At 45.1% G+C, this 16,139-nt stretch overlaps 1 protein-coding gene across 2 annotated transcripts in view; it reads right to left on the bottom strand.

Moving 5' to 3' along the window:
* ZNF385B (zinc finger protein 385B) overlaps nucleotides 1-15,853 on the bottom strand; it is a 1,050,548-nt gene extending 1,034,695 nt beyond the window's left edge. The window contains exon 1 of one of the 2 annotated variants that reach the window (XM_085645198.1): nucleotides 15,697-15,853. The gene's annotated coding sequence lies outside the window, so the exon portion shown is untranslated. The remainder of the gene's footprint in view (nucleotides 1-15,696) is intronic. The other variant, XM_085645197.1, reaches the window with a different exon arrangement.
* Nucleotides 15,854-16,139: the final 286 nt, after the last annotated feature.

Below are 16,139 nucleotides of genomic sequence, written 5' to 3'. Positions count from 1 at the left end.
CATAAAGTGGTCAGACTTCGTATTCTTCACAGTATCATGCGAGTAACACATTACTTTTATCTGTAAGGTCTAAAGCTGTTGATATCACAGAAATAGACAAAGGACACTCCATATTAATCGATGGAGAAAACCCACTCGTATAAAAACTGCAAGTATAAAGAGTATAACTGGATCCTTATGTCTTCATAGTGCAAAAGATGATCCCAGACATGGCTAATGTTAGAAATGGCATTTGGCAATAGAAACCCAAGGACAACTTGTCCCCCAATAGGCACCCAAGGACAGCTTGTCCCGAATAGGTACCCAAGGACAGCTTGTCCCCAAACAGCCACCCAAGGACAGCTTGTCCCCCAATAGAAACCCAAGGACAGCTTGCCCCCAATAGACACCCAAGGACAGCTTGCCCCCCAATAGGCACCCAAGGACAACTTCTCCCCCAATAGGCACCCAAGGACAGCTTGTCCTGAATAGGCACCCAAGGACAGCTTGTCCCCCAACAGCCACCCAAGGACAGCTTATCCCCCAATAGAAACCCAAGGACAGCTTGCCCCCCAATAGGCACCCAAGGACAGCTTGTCCCCCAACAGCCACCCAAGGACAGCTTGTTCCCCAATAGGCACCCAAGGACAACTTGTCCCCCAATAGGCACCCAAGGACAGCTTGTACCGAATAGGCACCCAAGGACAGCTTGTCCCCCAACAGCCACCCAAGGACAGCTTGTCCCCAATAGAAACCCAAGGACAGCTTGCCCCCCAATAGGCACCCAAGGACAGCTTGTCCCCCAACAGCCACCCAAGGACAGCTTGTCCCCCGATAGAAACCCAAGGACAGTTTGTCCCCCAATAGACACCCAAGGACAGCTTGTCCCCCAATAGAAACCCAAGGACAGCTTGCCCCCCAATAGGCACCCAAGGACAGCGTGTCCCCCAACAGCCACCAGAGGACAGCTTCTCCCCCAATAGAAACCCAAGGACAGCTTGTCCCCCAATAGGCACCCAAGGACAACTTGTCCCCCAATAGGCACCCACGGACAGCTTGTCCCCCAACAGCCACCCAAGGACAGCTTGTCCCCCAATAGAAACCTAAGGACAGCTTGTCCCCCAATAGGCACCCAAGGACAGCTTGTCCCGAATAGGCACCCAAGGACAGGTTGTCCCCCAACAGCCACCCAAGGACAGCTTATCCCCCAATAGAAACCCAAGGACTGCTTGTCCCCACTGCTCCCAACACCTCTGTCCTGGTTCTATGAAAACTGCAATACGATAACATCGTCTTAAATCCCTTTTATAACGTAGGAGATATTTTAGAAGAAGTAGGAATGCATCAAATTAAAAACCAGTGTGACACAGCCAGCAGCGGACACATCTGTGTTTGAGTGAGATTCAATGCACCAACAATGTAAAATGTGCTCATTTGATCATAGCACGTCTGAAATAGCGTGGCTGTCCCAATTCACACCTCTATGCATATTCACATTTATGGCATAATGTGAATGAGAGGACCTGACTGCATAGAGGAATGTTGGACAGTGTTAAATTAGAAATAAGGGCAATTAGCTATTGTACTAGGTTCAGTGTTATCCAAACACCTAGTACATTGGGGATCTGGTCCATATAAGAATGAAGCGTTCGTTCCTATGTAGAGGCAGTCCAGCGACCATCACAGCATTGGTCTGTATACTTCTGACCCTTAGGGTTCTGCCCTCTACTTACAGCTGTATTTGAAAAACATGCTTTTGCTGTCTTCTGCTGACCCTAGATTTCATGTGTGTCTATATTGTTACCACCATCCCACTAAATAGGTGAGCCAATCAGAACAAGCAGGCCTTGTGAGTCAGGTGCAACGTAGAGGAACATATTTACAAGCCCCTATCGCCACCACAACATCACTTTTGAAAACATTGTGGCGGCGATACGGGTTTCCCCTTATTTACAGCGCAGTGTTAAGCCACTTAAGGTGGCTTAACGCTGCCTTTTAAATAAGGCATCCTTTCACGCTACACTTAGTGTGAAATGGGAGGGCAATGGGTGTTGCTGTGGGCGCTCCACCGCAACACCGATTGATTTCGACTCTGCCCCATATTTACAAGGGCGGCGTAAATATGGGGCAGCGCCAAAATTAAGACCAGGGAAAACCTGGTCTTACCCTGCCGAAACAAGGAGAAATATTTATTTTCGCCTCATTTTTGCTGTTTCCATGTGTGCTGCATCATGCAACACACATGGAAACAGCAAAACGCCATTGACTGTTTATGTGCAAGAAGGTGCTCCTTCCTGCACATACATTTTAATTTTTTTAAATGACGTTTTGCAACTTCTATGTGTGCTGCATTCAACAGCACACATAGAAGTTTCAAATCGCCATTTCAGATTATTTATGTACAGAAAGGGTTGCCTTCCTGCACATAAACAATCACTCCCTTCTACGCAGGCACCCTTGCACTATGGTGCAAGGGTGCCTGCGATGGCGCTAGGCTGCTAAATTTAGAGCCAGCGGAGGGGGAAAAGCAGGGCTGCACCATATTCTTGCAAATATGGTGCAGCACTGCGTTTCTAAAGTGACGGAGCGTGTAGTTAGCGTGTTGGCGTGTTAGCATGTTGTTGGCTTAACAATACGCTTCACCACTTTGATTGTAAATATGCCTCTGAGAATGTTACTCGCTATCCCAGTGAGAGCAGGTGTAAAGATGTCAAGGTGGGAGATTTCAAGGCTGATCACAACTCTGGTTCTTTAGCTTTGGGCATGTGGCGATTGTTTCAAGAATTCTTTCAGGAGGTTTCAGAATATACTATCACAGAAGCACCATTGCGCATGCCAGATCTACAGTGATCAGTATTGATAACATGGGCACAACGTTGCGTAGTGTATACACATGGAAATGCATCTCTGTCAACATCGTATTCAAATGCAAGGACATGGACCCATACCACAACCAAGTAGCCCACTTCATCTACCTGTGACATAGGATTACCCAGCATCTTGTGCCGTCAATAAGGCAAGCTATCTCCAAAAAGATAGTCAGTGTTGGTATGGAAAAGTTCCCTGCCTGGAGATGGATGTTTAACCCTACCCTGGGTGCCCTAGCGGCAAGGATATCCGGATCGCTGGTATTGATTTTTGGTCATGGGAAAACACAGATCATGTGTGGGCACCATGATCCAAGCCTTTCTCAAGGTGATGAGGTCTTGTGAAATCAGAAGCAGCACACCAAGCTTAATTGTCACCTTGCACAAATGAGACTGTCTAGACCGTGCCTCCCCCCCCCCCCCATGCTTAAGGGCTTAAGGAGGTGGGCACAAGGACTTTTGAGCTGTAGCCCAGTGCATCTGGGCTCTTTGGGGCTGTATCCCATGCCCGTGACCCCTGTATGCCAGGATGGCACTAGGAGCGTTTGGCCCATCGCTCATATCAGATGAGTCCCTGTGACTAGAGGAGTGACTCAGAATGAAGGTCAAAAGCTATCCAGCATTATTTTCGCTGCTGCACCAACTTACTAGCAAGAACCACGAAGAAAAAGAAGCCACTGCACGTGGAAGCTGTCGCCGCCTGAGACTGCCTCAACGAGCAGTTTCCAACCACAGGAGGACATGGTGTGAGTTGCTCATTGCCTGAGGAAGGGAAGACACACCACAGCTTTCAAACTCTTCTGAAGTCTGCGGTTGGGTAAGACTGGACCAGGGCCACAGCTTTGCACCAGCTCTGCCAATTAGCATCCGTAGAGCTTGTACCTTATGAAGGCCAAAGACAGACTTTGAGGTGCATTGCTAGTGGGTCAGCAAGTTTAGGGTCACATTCAAATATCCACTAGAGACATGTTGGTTAGCCTGTAGGAGTAGGGGGAGATGCCCCACGGTGGGTAACACGACTCAGATCAGCGCAGATCAGCGCTAGCCTTGAGAGACCTTCTGTGTGACTTATTTAGTGTGCTGTGTTTAGATGCAGAATAAATCCGGCTTTTCTTACCAAAAGAAAGTATTGGATTGGATTGAACAATTATATTTTGCACCTACCTCCCCTTGAAGAATCGTGGACTGCTCGACCTACACTGCCACTGAGAGTCAAGTACTGTAGAAGTAGCACTTGGCCCAGTTACTCAGGGCCCATAGTAAGTCGGGCAACTGGACAGCAGGAGTAAAAGGCGGCAACCCCCACTGTTGGGTCCAGTAACACCTACATGCTTAGTGGCCCTCTGAAAAGGGTTCTGACAGTTAAGAAACACTTTTTCACATTTTAGGCATACATAACTCTACATTACCCATTCCCGAAAATGGTGTAATGGGTATTTAGGGTGGTTTAAAGAACCATTCTCTGAGTGGAGCAGGATTTGTGTATTGTCCGAATGGATTAGAAAGATCAGGTAATATTACTCAATAGATTTAACCCGCAGACACAAGAGCCATGGGGAGATTACTGAGCCTTATGAAATTTCTGTATCAGAAATGTTCTCAATCTGCTGAGCTGTGTGCCATTTCCTATTCCTATTGAATAGGCTGCTTGCTTACCACAATGGTTGATGGCTTGACGCAGTCTTCAAAAAGTGGGGCTCTATCCTTTAGGAATATTCTGACCACTTGTTTGAGATTTTAAACCAAATCAGTGCCCTATATAGTTTTCCCTGGATGCAACGTAGCATGTTTACATTCATGATGTGCTGGTGGCCAATAGCCGGTTGGCTTGACCATGCCATATTACCTCCATATTGTAAGACAACTGCAATACCTGCTGTCTCAAACTTTGTTTCTCCTATCCAACCATTATCGAGTGAGGCCCATCCTACTTGCTTTCGGAAAATTACCAAAAGTAAGCATCTTCTCTCAAGCATTCAAACCACCCCCCCTAGATCTACAGATATTGTTCGACCAATGGATCCATCATAGAATTGTATCCTAGCTCTTCCTAAACCACTTCCAACTGATCCATTGGTGCTTCCTCCTCTTATCACCACAGCAGTGCCCACTTGCACTCTTACAGACCTCCGCAAAAGAGCAAGATCTCTGTCTCACGGCCTCTTACAGCCAGAATATCATCTCATGGGCATAACTATTTACCAGTCAGTATCTGCATGTAAAAGCCAAATGATGGTGCATGCTCTAAACCTTCTGGTGGATGGTGACTCCTTTCATGCCGTGTATAATCAGTGGAGCAGCTAACATTAGTGCAGCAGGAGCAGTGACCTCTGGCAGCCGCGGTCGGTAGTAGGAGTAACTGCAGGGCGGTGACGTGGGGAGGGGGAGGGGCAGGGTGGGGGGTAGTAAACTATGGATTACGGAGGTTTACAGGTAAGTTAACATATAAATTAATAATTTGAATTTCGTTGCGTGCACTGCATCGCATTTGGGGATGCAGTGTACGCAACGAAATTCGTTTTATCAATTTATATGTTAACTTACCTGTAAACCTCCGTAACCTCCGTTTACTACCCCCCACCTTGCCCCTCCCCCTCCCCACGTCACCGCCCTGCAGTTACTCCTACTACCGACCGCGGCTGGCCTCTGGGCTGTGGGAGTAAGGGCTCCACGGCAACCCAGTGATGGTCCTCTTTTACTATTCCATGAGGCTGCAGTTTTTCCTGCCTTGCCTGGCTGCCATACCATTCAACTGTTATGTTATGTTATATCATTTTATATCGCTCTCAGGTACTCGGCAAAGTGTTGCGGCGCGTGCATAGGTAAAGGAAAAGTGTACCAGAGGAGCAACTAAAAAAGGAAGGTTTAAAGCTTTTTCTTGAAGATCACATGATCCTGAAAGCTCCGCAACACCAAGGGCAAAGCATTCCAAGCCAGGCTTGCTTTCCTGACAAGTGAACATCCGCCCAACCTTTGACGATAGAATCTGGGGGTCTGTAGTAGAAGTTGCGACGAATAGCGCAACTGTCTCACTGGATTGTAAAAGACAAATCTCTTCTGAAGATAACTGGGGCCCCTGCCATAGAGGGCCCTGTGGGCGATGGAGAGAATTTTGAATTGAATTCGGGCCTCAACAGTACATAGAGCAATACGAAACATAAAGAAAATTAATGGAAAGTATTTTTGTACTTGTGTATTTTGGATTTCTATGTCAAAGAATTACAATAAAGTATTGCTGTCTTCCTGAGAAGCAAACGGGACAAAATCTGGATGCAACAAAACAGTAACATGCTGTTAAACCCCCTACTTTAAATTGTGTTGATACAGGGAGTGATTTTCTCATCCTATCGTTGGGCCTAGATATGAAGGTAGGTTTCATGGCATACGTTAACAGACACTGGTGGGTAGAGGTTTGTATGCTGAAGGCCCTGACAACATCTTTGGGGGTCTCAAAACAGCTAGAACAGGAAAGATGTTTTAACGAGGTACTGTCAGCGGAAGGAGGTTTCCTTTCCCTAGAATCAAGACAGACACCACAGGCACAGGACACACGAGAACCTCCGCTGAGCACCGGGCAGGGAAACCGAGTTTGAATCCAATTATCGTGCCCTTGAACAAGTCACTCCCTCTGTGCATTTCTTACCTTGTTTTTTACGAAACCGCCAATGTGACTCGGGGCCTGGCACAGAAATAGACGGCGCCTCAGTTCACCGAGGAACTGCTACGCTCTGTTTGCACAGTGGTCAGAAAAAACATTTTCCTGAAAAATACTTTTTTAAACCTCGGCCCGTCCTTCTTCGTGGAAACATACACAGGCGTTTTTTCCCAAATAGAAAAAATATAAAATATTTCCTTTGAAACCATCTGAAGAATTGCTGAGGTGCATGTCACACTACAATAATTCTGATTTTATCTCAGCAAATTGTTTACAAAATTGAAATCTATGTTATCCTAAAACTATTTTATGCAGAATCATGGCAAAATATGTGAAATCAATGATTAACCAATCTTTGATTTAGTATACGTTTCCCCAGCCATGAGCTTTCTGCCAAAAATATGTATTTGTGGAAAAAGCAGACAAGCGACTGTTAAACGATGCACATTGTATTTTATTATCTTGTCAGTTGGTCTGTTTACTTTACCCATGTTGCTTTTTATATAATTGACAGACAAACAACAATGTGTAGTTGTCCCTGTCGATAACACCAAGAAATCAAAACATGATTTGAATCGTTTGACAGCACCCAGCGGGCCGTCTGTTAATGCAGACATATTCTACACAAAAACACTTCTGACGAAGGAAAGAACACTTTAGTGGGTTTGCTGGATAGGCGAAGCAAACAGGAAAACAGTGCTAGGCACACACACCAGGCACCTCAGGAGCACAGACCACAGTAAAGGAAACTATAGCCTTGGCAAGTATGTATTTATACATTTAATCATACTCCTAAATACACCTAATGCGAAGAAGAGGGGGAAAAGCAAAATGGTCAATCGTAGAAAATACTCACTAGAAAAAAACAGAAATGTAGGCTCCTCTTTAGTCAAATATCACAAGAGGTATTAAACTTGGTATACCTACCTGCACAAAAGAAGATGCTGCATGTAACGTAGGCAGCCTACCACCAGAGTGCAAGGCTGCCTGTGTTGGTGCTTGGCAGCACACCGCGCGCCAGTGCTGGGAGAGCGCAGAAGTGTGCCATAGCTTAGTAAATATGGCACATTTCTGTTCTCCCTTTCATGCAATGCAGTGCTGCGAGTTAACATGCTGCATTACATTGTGTGAAACAAAAGTAAATCTGGCCCCAGGGGCTATGAAAGAGTTGAAGAGTCTCTGTTGTATTCACCTCCAGCGTACCCCCATCTCTCCTTCATCCCAATGTCTTGACCCTTTCTCTGTGCAGAGGAGAGATGTGTTGGTTCTGTCCATGAGGGTTGGTGACTCCCACCTCCAATCAGGAAAGGCATGTGCAAGACTGATTGCTCGCCAGTGAGTCTTCTATTGAGTGCAAAATGTTAGCAGTGGGTTGGGATCTTAGGTGTTGTGATGGATGACAAGTAATGTGACGTAATGTGCATGGGCTCTGGTGCATGCATTTTAAGACAGGTGAAAGAGATATATTAGGAATGTATGACGTTACAACGCATACATTTACAACGCATGTCTTTACAACACAGTTTTTACATCGCAACATCCATTACAACACATGATTTTACATCGCATGCCATCACAACGCATTTTTAGAAACTACCTTTACAACGCATTACATTACATCGCATTATACCATTACAACGCATACCATTACAACGCATACCATTACATTGCATATAAGGTAAGTGTTGGATAGTGTAGAAGTAAAAATTACTATTCCCACCCCCGTGAGTGCAACAGTAGGGTAAGTGTTGGATAGTGTAGGGGTAAAAATTACTATTCCCACTCCAGTGAGTGCAACAGTAGGGTAAGTGTTGGATAGCGTAGGGGTAGAAATTACTATTCCCACTCTAGTGGGTGCAACAGTAGGGTAAGTGTTGGATAGGGTAGGGGTAAAAACTATGCGTTGTAAAGGTATGCGTTGTAATGGTATGCGTTGTAGTGACATGCGTTATAATGACATGCGTTGTAGTGACATGCGATGTAATGGCTGCGTTGTAAAGGATATTGTGTTGTAATGACTGCGTTGTAAAGGTAGTGCGATATAATGACTGCGTTGTAAAGGATGTTTCCCTATATTAGCCATACACATTATATTAACTCAAGCAGCTACCTAGTGCCTGAGTTCTGTGTAAAGTATTCAGGTACTTTTGATGCATTTAGTGCTGATGGTCAGTAGCACATTGCCATTGTAAGGCCTTTGGCAGTGTGTTGGTTGCATGCGAGTGCTTTGCTCAGGAGTTTTTATTCTGGTGTGCTGGTCACGTAGTGCTCTGATGTATGGTTACAGTGGAGCATTTTGCATCTCTGAGTCTTGGTGCCGGGGTTGTGAATTAAGTGTTTAGTGCTGCTGAAGAGTAATACTTTGTATTTTAGTGGCCCTTGGCATTAAGTCCAATGCATGACAGCCTGGTGCTGTTATCTATTGTATTCTACACAGTGCTGTATTTCATGTCTTTGAGGTAGGTTATAATTGTTAAGCAACATCCAATATAATCAATGACTTAAAACACTAGTATACCCTAAGCTTGCGGCCACTAGCCATACGGACTCACTTCTCACGATTATGAACCACAATCAAATGTCATTCCAACTAAGCACTTTGCTTCGAGTAAATTACACCATGATCTCTAATGTGCCCTAGCAACTTGGGAATAGTAGAAAGCACGACACAAAAGTGCATACCACAACATTACTTAAATATATTAAAGAATAGGCTGAGCCAGCTAATTCATAATAAGTGTTCATGTACCTTGAATCGGAATTAGGCGACACTGTAGATGCTCAGCAACCTGTTTTTTTGTAGTTGTGTTGGGAGGACAAGACATTGCCATCTGAATGTCCTTTGGCAAATGCTAGTTACGTGCGGTGCTGTCATGTACAGTGTGGTCTGTTAAATTTGCACACTTTAGGTGTTGAATGTGGGTCTTGTAGATTCACGTTAGTTGAGAGTAAGGGCTCAGCCAGATGATGCAATACCTTCTTTATGCACTTACACAGTATATGCATTTTGGTATTTTGTGCAGTGTTAGGGTTATGAAAATTATGCAATATAGTTTTTTTGCAATTTCTTTTTCAGTTGGTTTCCTGTGTACAGTCCAAACCCAATTAGTAACCCACTTGGGATTACTTCTCCTAGTACTTAATCCATGTACTGTGCTTACCTTCCAGTACTGAAAGTATGTTGATACTCATAGCACTACTTCCAACATGCCCCCTATCAAACCAGGACAAACTTGTGCAATTTACGACTCTCCTTAATTTGAGTGTAAGATTGATAACTAGAAATATGTTAGAAAGAAAATGCGCCCTCACAAGTTTAACAATATCGAAAAAATCACTGCGTTCTGTGTGTTCATTTTATTGCATTGTATATCCTTGACCCCTCCTATAAAGCTCCCATACGTATGGTCATTATTTTAAGCCATGTCTGCTATGTCTGTGCAATGTAAGCGTAAAAATACATTATGAGCAAGGAAAGGCTTTTGTTTGCAAGCATTGACCATGTGTGAATTGCAATTAATATATGCAGATGTTCATTATGAACTAGTGTATGGCAGACTCACTCATGGAAACGCTTTGTGCTTCAGACCGTAACCTCTTGAGTAAGAAAGTGAGCAGGGTTGTAGTAACAAATTAAATATGGCGTTGGCCTCAGGGAAAAGGTGCAGGAGCAATTCTGGAGAGTAAAACAGCCGATGCTGCCTCTGAAGAAGATTGTTTTGTTGTACAGTGGCAAACATTCAAAGAAGCATGCATCTGGGTCCCAGTGGCTGGCGCGCTGTTTACATGCCTCAAAGACGTTTTGACATCTCTAACAACAGAACTAAGTCTTCACTGATTCACCAAGCTGAAAATAATTACATCTTATGTAGCATGAGAAATTATATATACAGAATTAGTTAAAAGAAGACCAAATGTACTTAAACAATGCAGTCCCAAAGTTTGGATGGTAAAAGTACATGTTTTGATGATATATCAAGAGCATCTTTTTTAATTGAAAACAAACGGTAGTACTTGATAAAGCAGTCGATGTATCATTGTTTTAGACAGACCGCATAATTTACTGCAAATGGATTTGATGCTGATGGACTCTGTTACTGAGTTGACGCGTTTAGTTTACAAGCGTTACATCGGTTTTGAGTACTGCTGACAAATATCCTACATTCTTTACACTCTTTCACTAAAAGTTTAAATGCATAGAGAAAAAGACTAACATTTCTGTGTGTTTTGACATTATCCTCCGGTACTTCGATCATGTACAAAAGGGATAAGGGATGTGGCCTGGCATGTTGGACAGGATTGTTCCTGATTTGCATATGGTTGCTCCACCTCTGGAGGTGTACAGTGGACAAAAAACAATGAACTAGAATGTGACCCGAGTGATTGGCAATGACTCTGGGCCTGATTTAGATGTTGGCGGAACTGATCCCGCTGTAGATTTTTCGGCGGTCTTTGCCCTCTAACTTGGCGGCCCGTCCGCCCTATTTAAATGTTGGCTAGTCAATAGACAAAATATCGCCAGAGTCCCACTGACTCAGGCAGGAATTCTGAACCGCGTTGATGCTGGTATAGGCAGCAGAAGCTGTTGGCGGAACTCCAGCCCAGATTCCCGCCATCACGATTCTGATATGCCTTACCGCCGTTGCAACTGTGGCTGGAATCCCTCCTAACTCTAGTTTGCAGAATTAAAAGAAATAAAGTAAAAACATAACCTTTTTCCTGCTTTCCATTTCCATTTCCTTCCCCATCGTCCAGGTGCCTCCTTTGCTGGACCAACTACACCACAACACCAAACAACTCTGTTGTCGCCGAGATCTACGGAAACTTATTTGTACAAGTGTCCTATGTATCATGTATTGACTATTGCTGTAGCCTCGTGTACTTCTGCATTGCTCTTACATGCAACATTTTTCTTAGGTGTAATGAAGTAGTGTTAATTTTCCTACCCATCAAGGTAAAATGAACACACCGCTTGTTGTTGTGGTGGTTGTGGGGGTTGTGCTTGTGGTGCCTGTCGGTGTGCATTCAATATCATGTGCATGTAGTTTGTCTGGCATGCGATATGTACCAAAAAAGGGAATAACACATTACCTACATATGCATTATGACAGAGTCACAACATGTATGTGTAGTAAGATAATGATGAGTAATATTTACTTGTCTCCACACCACCATGGCTCCACTCCATCAGGACACCGCCGCCAGCACACCACCAGCACAACGGGAACATCTAAATCTGAATGGTGGAAACCCACTGGCATGATGGCGACGGAGTACTGTTAGCCAGCAGGGAAGACCGCCGCTGTGAAAGTCTCAAGTCTATTGCTGTAAAACCTAAATACGGCGGCCAGACCGCCGTGAGCTTGAAGGAATATTTGGGTCCACCGCCCTGGCAGAACAACAGTAGTCCCACCAAGATCTGAATCAGGCCTTAAGACTTTTGCAAGCATTTCACCTATCATCTTTTGTTACTATATATAAATCATGAAAACTATAAAAAAAATACATCAGGATAAAATGATGTTCATTCAGATGCCAAAACACTGGCCCGATCACCTGGAAACCTACGTGGTAGGTCTAGGATCAAGGCTTTAAGTGGGCCGGGTCGTGCCGGTGCTCAGCACCGGCAGTTCTTGAAAGCAGGTGCCGAGACGGGTCCCTATCGGGCTCTCCATTTTTACCTTCGGGGTGGAGGGAAAAAAAGCTTAGCTCTGCAATAGTACCATCTGTCACTGCTTTTGATGTAACTTCAAAGAGACACATTTTTTAGTTTCAGATAGCACAAACTTGGAGCAAACATGGCACCATATACATTATACAATGACATATTCATGTTTCGAATCACAGGATGTTGAGCCGACATGAGGCTCGAACCTGCTAAATCAGCTCAAAAGTCGGCAGCTCTAGCCATATGCCACAACCTCGACCCCGGAAGCATTTTCAATATTATATACAACAAAGTCATAGTTGTTGCTTCTTTATATTATGCAATTTACAACCATTGACAAAAGCCAGTAGCCCTGGCTTGTTGTAGGTGTAATGTTACTTATTGTGTTGTATTGCTGGATGAATGGACAGACGCAGCAAAATATCAGTGGGCAGCACGCTATGCAAAGTACGGAGTTTAAGCTTGTGTTTTAAGCCACACCCTTAATTACATCGGCCACGCCCCTATGAGAGACCCCCACCCCCCAGTTTTTTCATCCCACTTAAAGCCCTTTCTATGATGCTATATGAACGTCATCTCCGGAAGTCTTCTCTCATCCTATGCTTAATGCCCAGGTTGCCTCACAGGAATTGGAAAGGCCTCAGCACCGCTGGACCTGGACTTCTTCAACCGAATGCCCTGCCCTCCTTTCTGGGCCTCACATGTGTAATTTTCATCTGAGTCTGACATCACAAAGGAGAAAGGAAGCCATCCTCTGGCAAGATGAATTGCCTTCTCCAGCTGCGCATCAGACACGTGGCACGCCTCCAGATTTCTGCTGTAGTAACAAGGAAGGGGCCTTCATGCAACATTATTTAGTGGGAAAACACGATCATTAAGGTTGCTCCACAGAATATCTTCTGATAGGGGATTGTCATTGAAAACCGCTGCTATAAATAGTGTGGTATGCTACTCCATTGTAAGCAAAGCCGCATATTCAATATAACTAGCAAGGCAGGGAGATGCAGGCCACAAGAACGACAAGCCGCACAGACGCAGAGTTAAATTACATGTTCAAAGATCGCCAAGATACTGGATTTCAAATTACATGTCACTATTTGGGGTTACAGTGGTAGGTCAACATGTGCATTAACTTTCTTTCAAGTTTAAGAAAGCTTTAGGTTTTTTTTAAATCATAGTACGATTGATTGGTTGCATGAAATTATTTCCTTGTACCTGAACACTGGGAACCCCACTGGGCCTTTTTGACAGTACTGCAGTCTTCGGTGCTAACCTACATGCTTTACAATTAACACTTGCGCTAAAGGCAGTCAACCGATTGAAAGCGGGGCAGCCCCTTGGCAGGCCTTGGGCGCCCACGCGCTGCTTGATTCAGGACCCGGCACGTGAGCGCGCGACGCCAGCGCGCATCCCTCGCACCACTGTCACGCGCGCACCAGGAAACATAACACATTCCAAACAAGAAACACCTTGAGAGAACACCTCAGCAGGCAGCGGCAGAAACATCTGAGAAGCGCCGCTCCCCTCGATACTATTCTGGCGCCTTCGCACCAGCCCGTCCATATTTAGACACTGTGTTAAACTCGTTCAAGCAAACACGCTATTCAAAATGCAGTAGCTTTTTCATACATTTCGTCGGATTAATAGCATTTAAAGCATGTTATGTGCGTAGTTTCAATATACCATTTTTGCTGAATAGCAATTTAATTTACCGTCAGTTGGAGCGCCTGCGAAAGAAGCCTTCAGATCGCGCGAGTAAATCCGCCTTAGCACTAACCAAATGCGCTTCCGGAGTAGCCGCGGTTCACGACCCCTGTCTCCACTTGCGGCCGCCGCTTCAATCCACTTATTATAAATGAATGAGAAGACGGAATCCTCCTAGGAAAGCCTGCTTACAAGCCTCTTCCGGTGGATGCTGGTTTGCCTATTCGGTTTCTTTACTCGTATTACCTACCCCTTCATTGCCCTATCCCATTTTATATCATTTGAAACATTAACAAGGAGTTCTAAGCGCTATGAGAACATAAATAAATGAATAAATGTAAGTTTTACAACGTAACACGCTCATGGGCTTAATGAGGGCCCCTCAGACTTTGACCTGTCTGGGAAGGGCGTCCCTGCTCCACCCAGGGTATTTGCATATATCTTATTTGCATGTTATTTTAGATGTCTACCATAGTCCAGGCCCAACTCAAAGGAGCAAGAATATTACTACAGGGAAAGCTTCCCCTACAAGAGATGCTGTACTCAGAACATTAATTGTGGAGGATTCCCCTGGAGAGAAGACCCTACAATCCATGACGTATCGAGAGGGTCTGTGCCATGTATCTGGGACAGCAGACCACGGGGTTTATACACTGTTATACGACTGCTAACATTATAACTAGGGTACGTTTACATTATTACACCTGCACCTGGAAGAGTTCTTTTGAGCCTGCCTGGTGTCCTGTTTGTTGACATATTCACATGTAACACACTACACTACACAACATACAACCAGTAGTGGACTAGCCTGCAGGGAGAGCATGATATTTCTACACAGTGTCGTCCTTCTGAAAGTACAGGAGGGCTGGGGCAGTAGCTGTCACATATCGTGCCCCGATTGTCGTGAGTTCATCCGATTTTATGACCAACTCGTCTCTTGAAGGAGGCCAGCGCTAGATCACTATTGCTGATCCGTGAACCTTATGGTGCACGACCAGACTTTAAGCGTAAATGATAACTTAACAAATACTAAGGTTCCATCTTCAAGTTAGAGCTGGCTGGCCAGTAATCACCCACCTGGAGTGTGTACTTCACCTCACAGGCACTGCCTTATAATAATGTGGAGAATAGTGTATATTTCAAGAACCACAATAAGACAACACTGTGTGTAGTGTGTGCACTGTGTGCCACCGCACCTTGATTTTATCTACCGATAATAAAAAATAAAACTTATTTAAAAACACATTGAGCAGGAAAAAGAAACAGCCAGACATCATTTATCCGCGAAAGGCAAATCAAATGACTATATACTGGTAGTCCGCAGGGTGTCACATGCTTTGCTTTGAATCTCTCCCTGGCAGTGTTGGCATTTCAGGCGTGGGCGCTGTCCGTGCCCCGGTTTCCCAGTACCACTTGGCAGCCAGGACTAGCGACTCTTTCGAACTGCTTTGAACTATAGCCCGGGAGGGCCTCGGAAGGTCGTAGTTTCAAGTGACATTTCTAAGAGTGGACGTTAAACTGCAACCGGCAACAGCCAATCACAACCTTAAACCGACGCAAGTAGGTATTATGCAAATGAGGACATCCCTGTCAGTCAGGCTTTCACGGGACCTTTCTGGGCAATCTGCAATAAACATCTCGGGCTGTCAAGCACAAGCAGCGGCGACCCCTATTACACAGCATAGGCATAGCATAGCAAAACATAGCATAGCAAACAGCATCAACTGCCAGGGCACTTTATATATGCTTTGCAGTGCCCAATGCACAAGCAGCTGAGCACTGGCATGGGAGTCTTTAAGCAGTAACCTCCTTGCGGTGCTCACCTGCTGGAGAGGACAGGTCTTTGCGTTAAAAACATCCAATCTGAGAGGTAACGGGAGCCATCTATTCGCGAGACACATCCAAGGCTGGGGAGTTGTAGCCCGAGCGGCCGCACCGGCTGCTGCCTCACACTGCGCGAGCTGGGAGCTTTCTGCTCTCACGGAGTTTCTCGCTCCGTGCCTCGCGCTGGAGGCAGCTTCTCTTAAAGCGACAGTAGCTGTACACGCAAGCTCACGGCAGGGTACGGGGCCAGTGACACCGAGCATGATCGGACGAGTCAGCAGTAAAAGAACAAACACATTGAAAGTCGTGCTCTTTAAGCACTTGGAATGTTGTGCGATAATGCAATTCCCATACTGGAATGCACACAATTAAACTATCTTCCATCCAAAAACTATTGGCGGTGTCCCAGTTAACAACTGTGGTGAAGTTGTCTTCGGTGCAC

Source organism: Triturus cristatus, chromosome 3_1 (genome assembly GCF_964204655.1).
Source record: "Triturus cristatus chromosome 3_1, aTriCri1.1, whole genome shotgun sequence".
In the NCBI taxonomy this organism is placed as follows: domain Eukaryota; kingdom Metazoa; phylum Chordata; class Amphibia; order Caudata; family Salamandridae; genus Triturus; species Triturus cristatus.
This window is presented reverse-complemented; position numbering and strand designations above follow the sequence as displayed.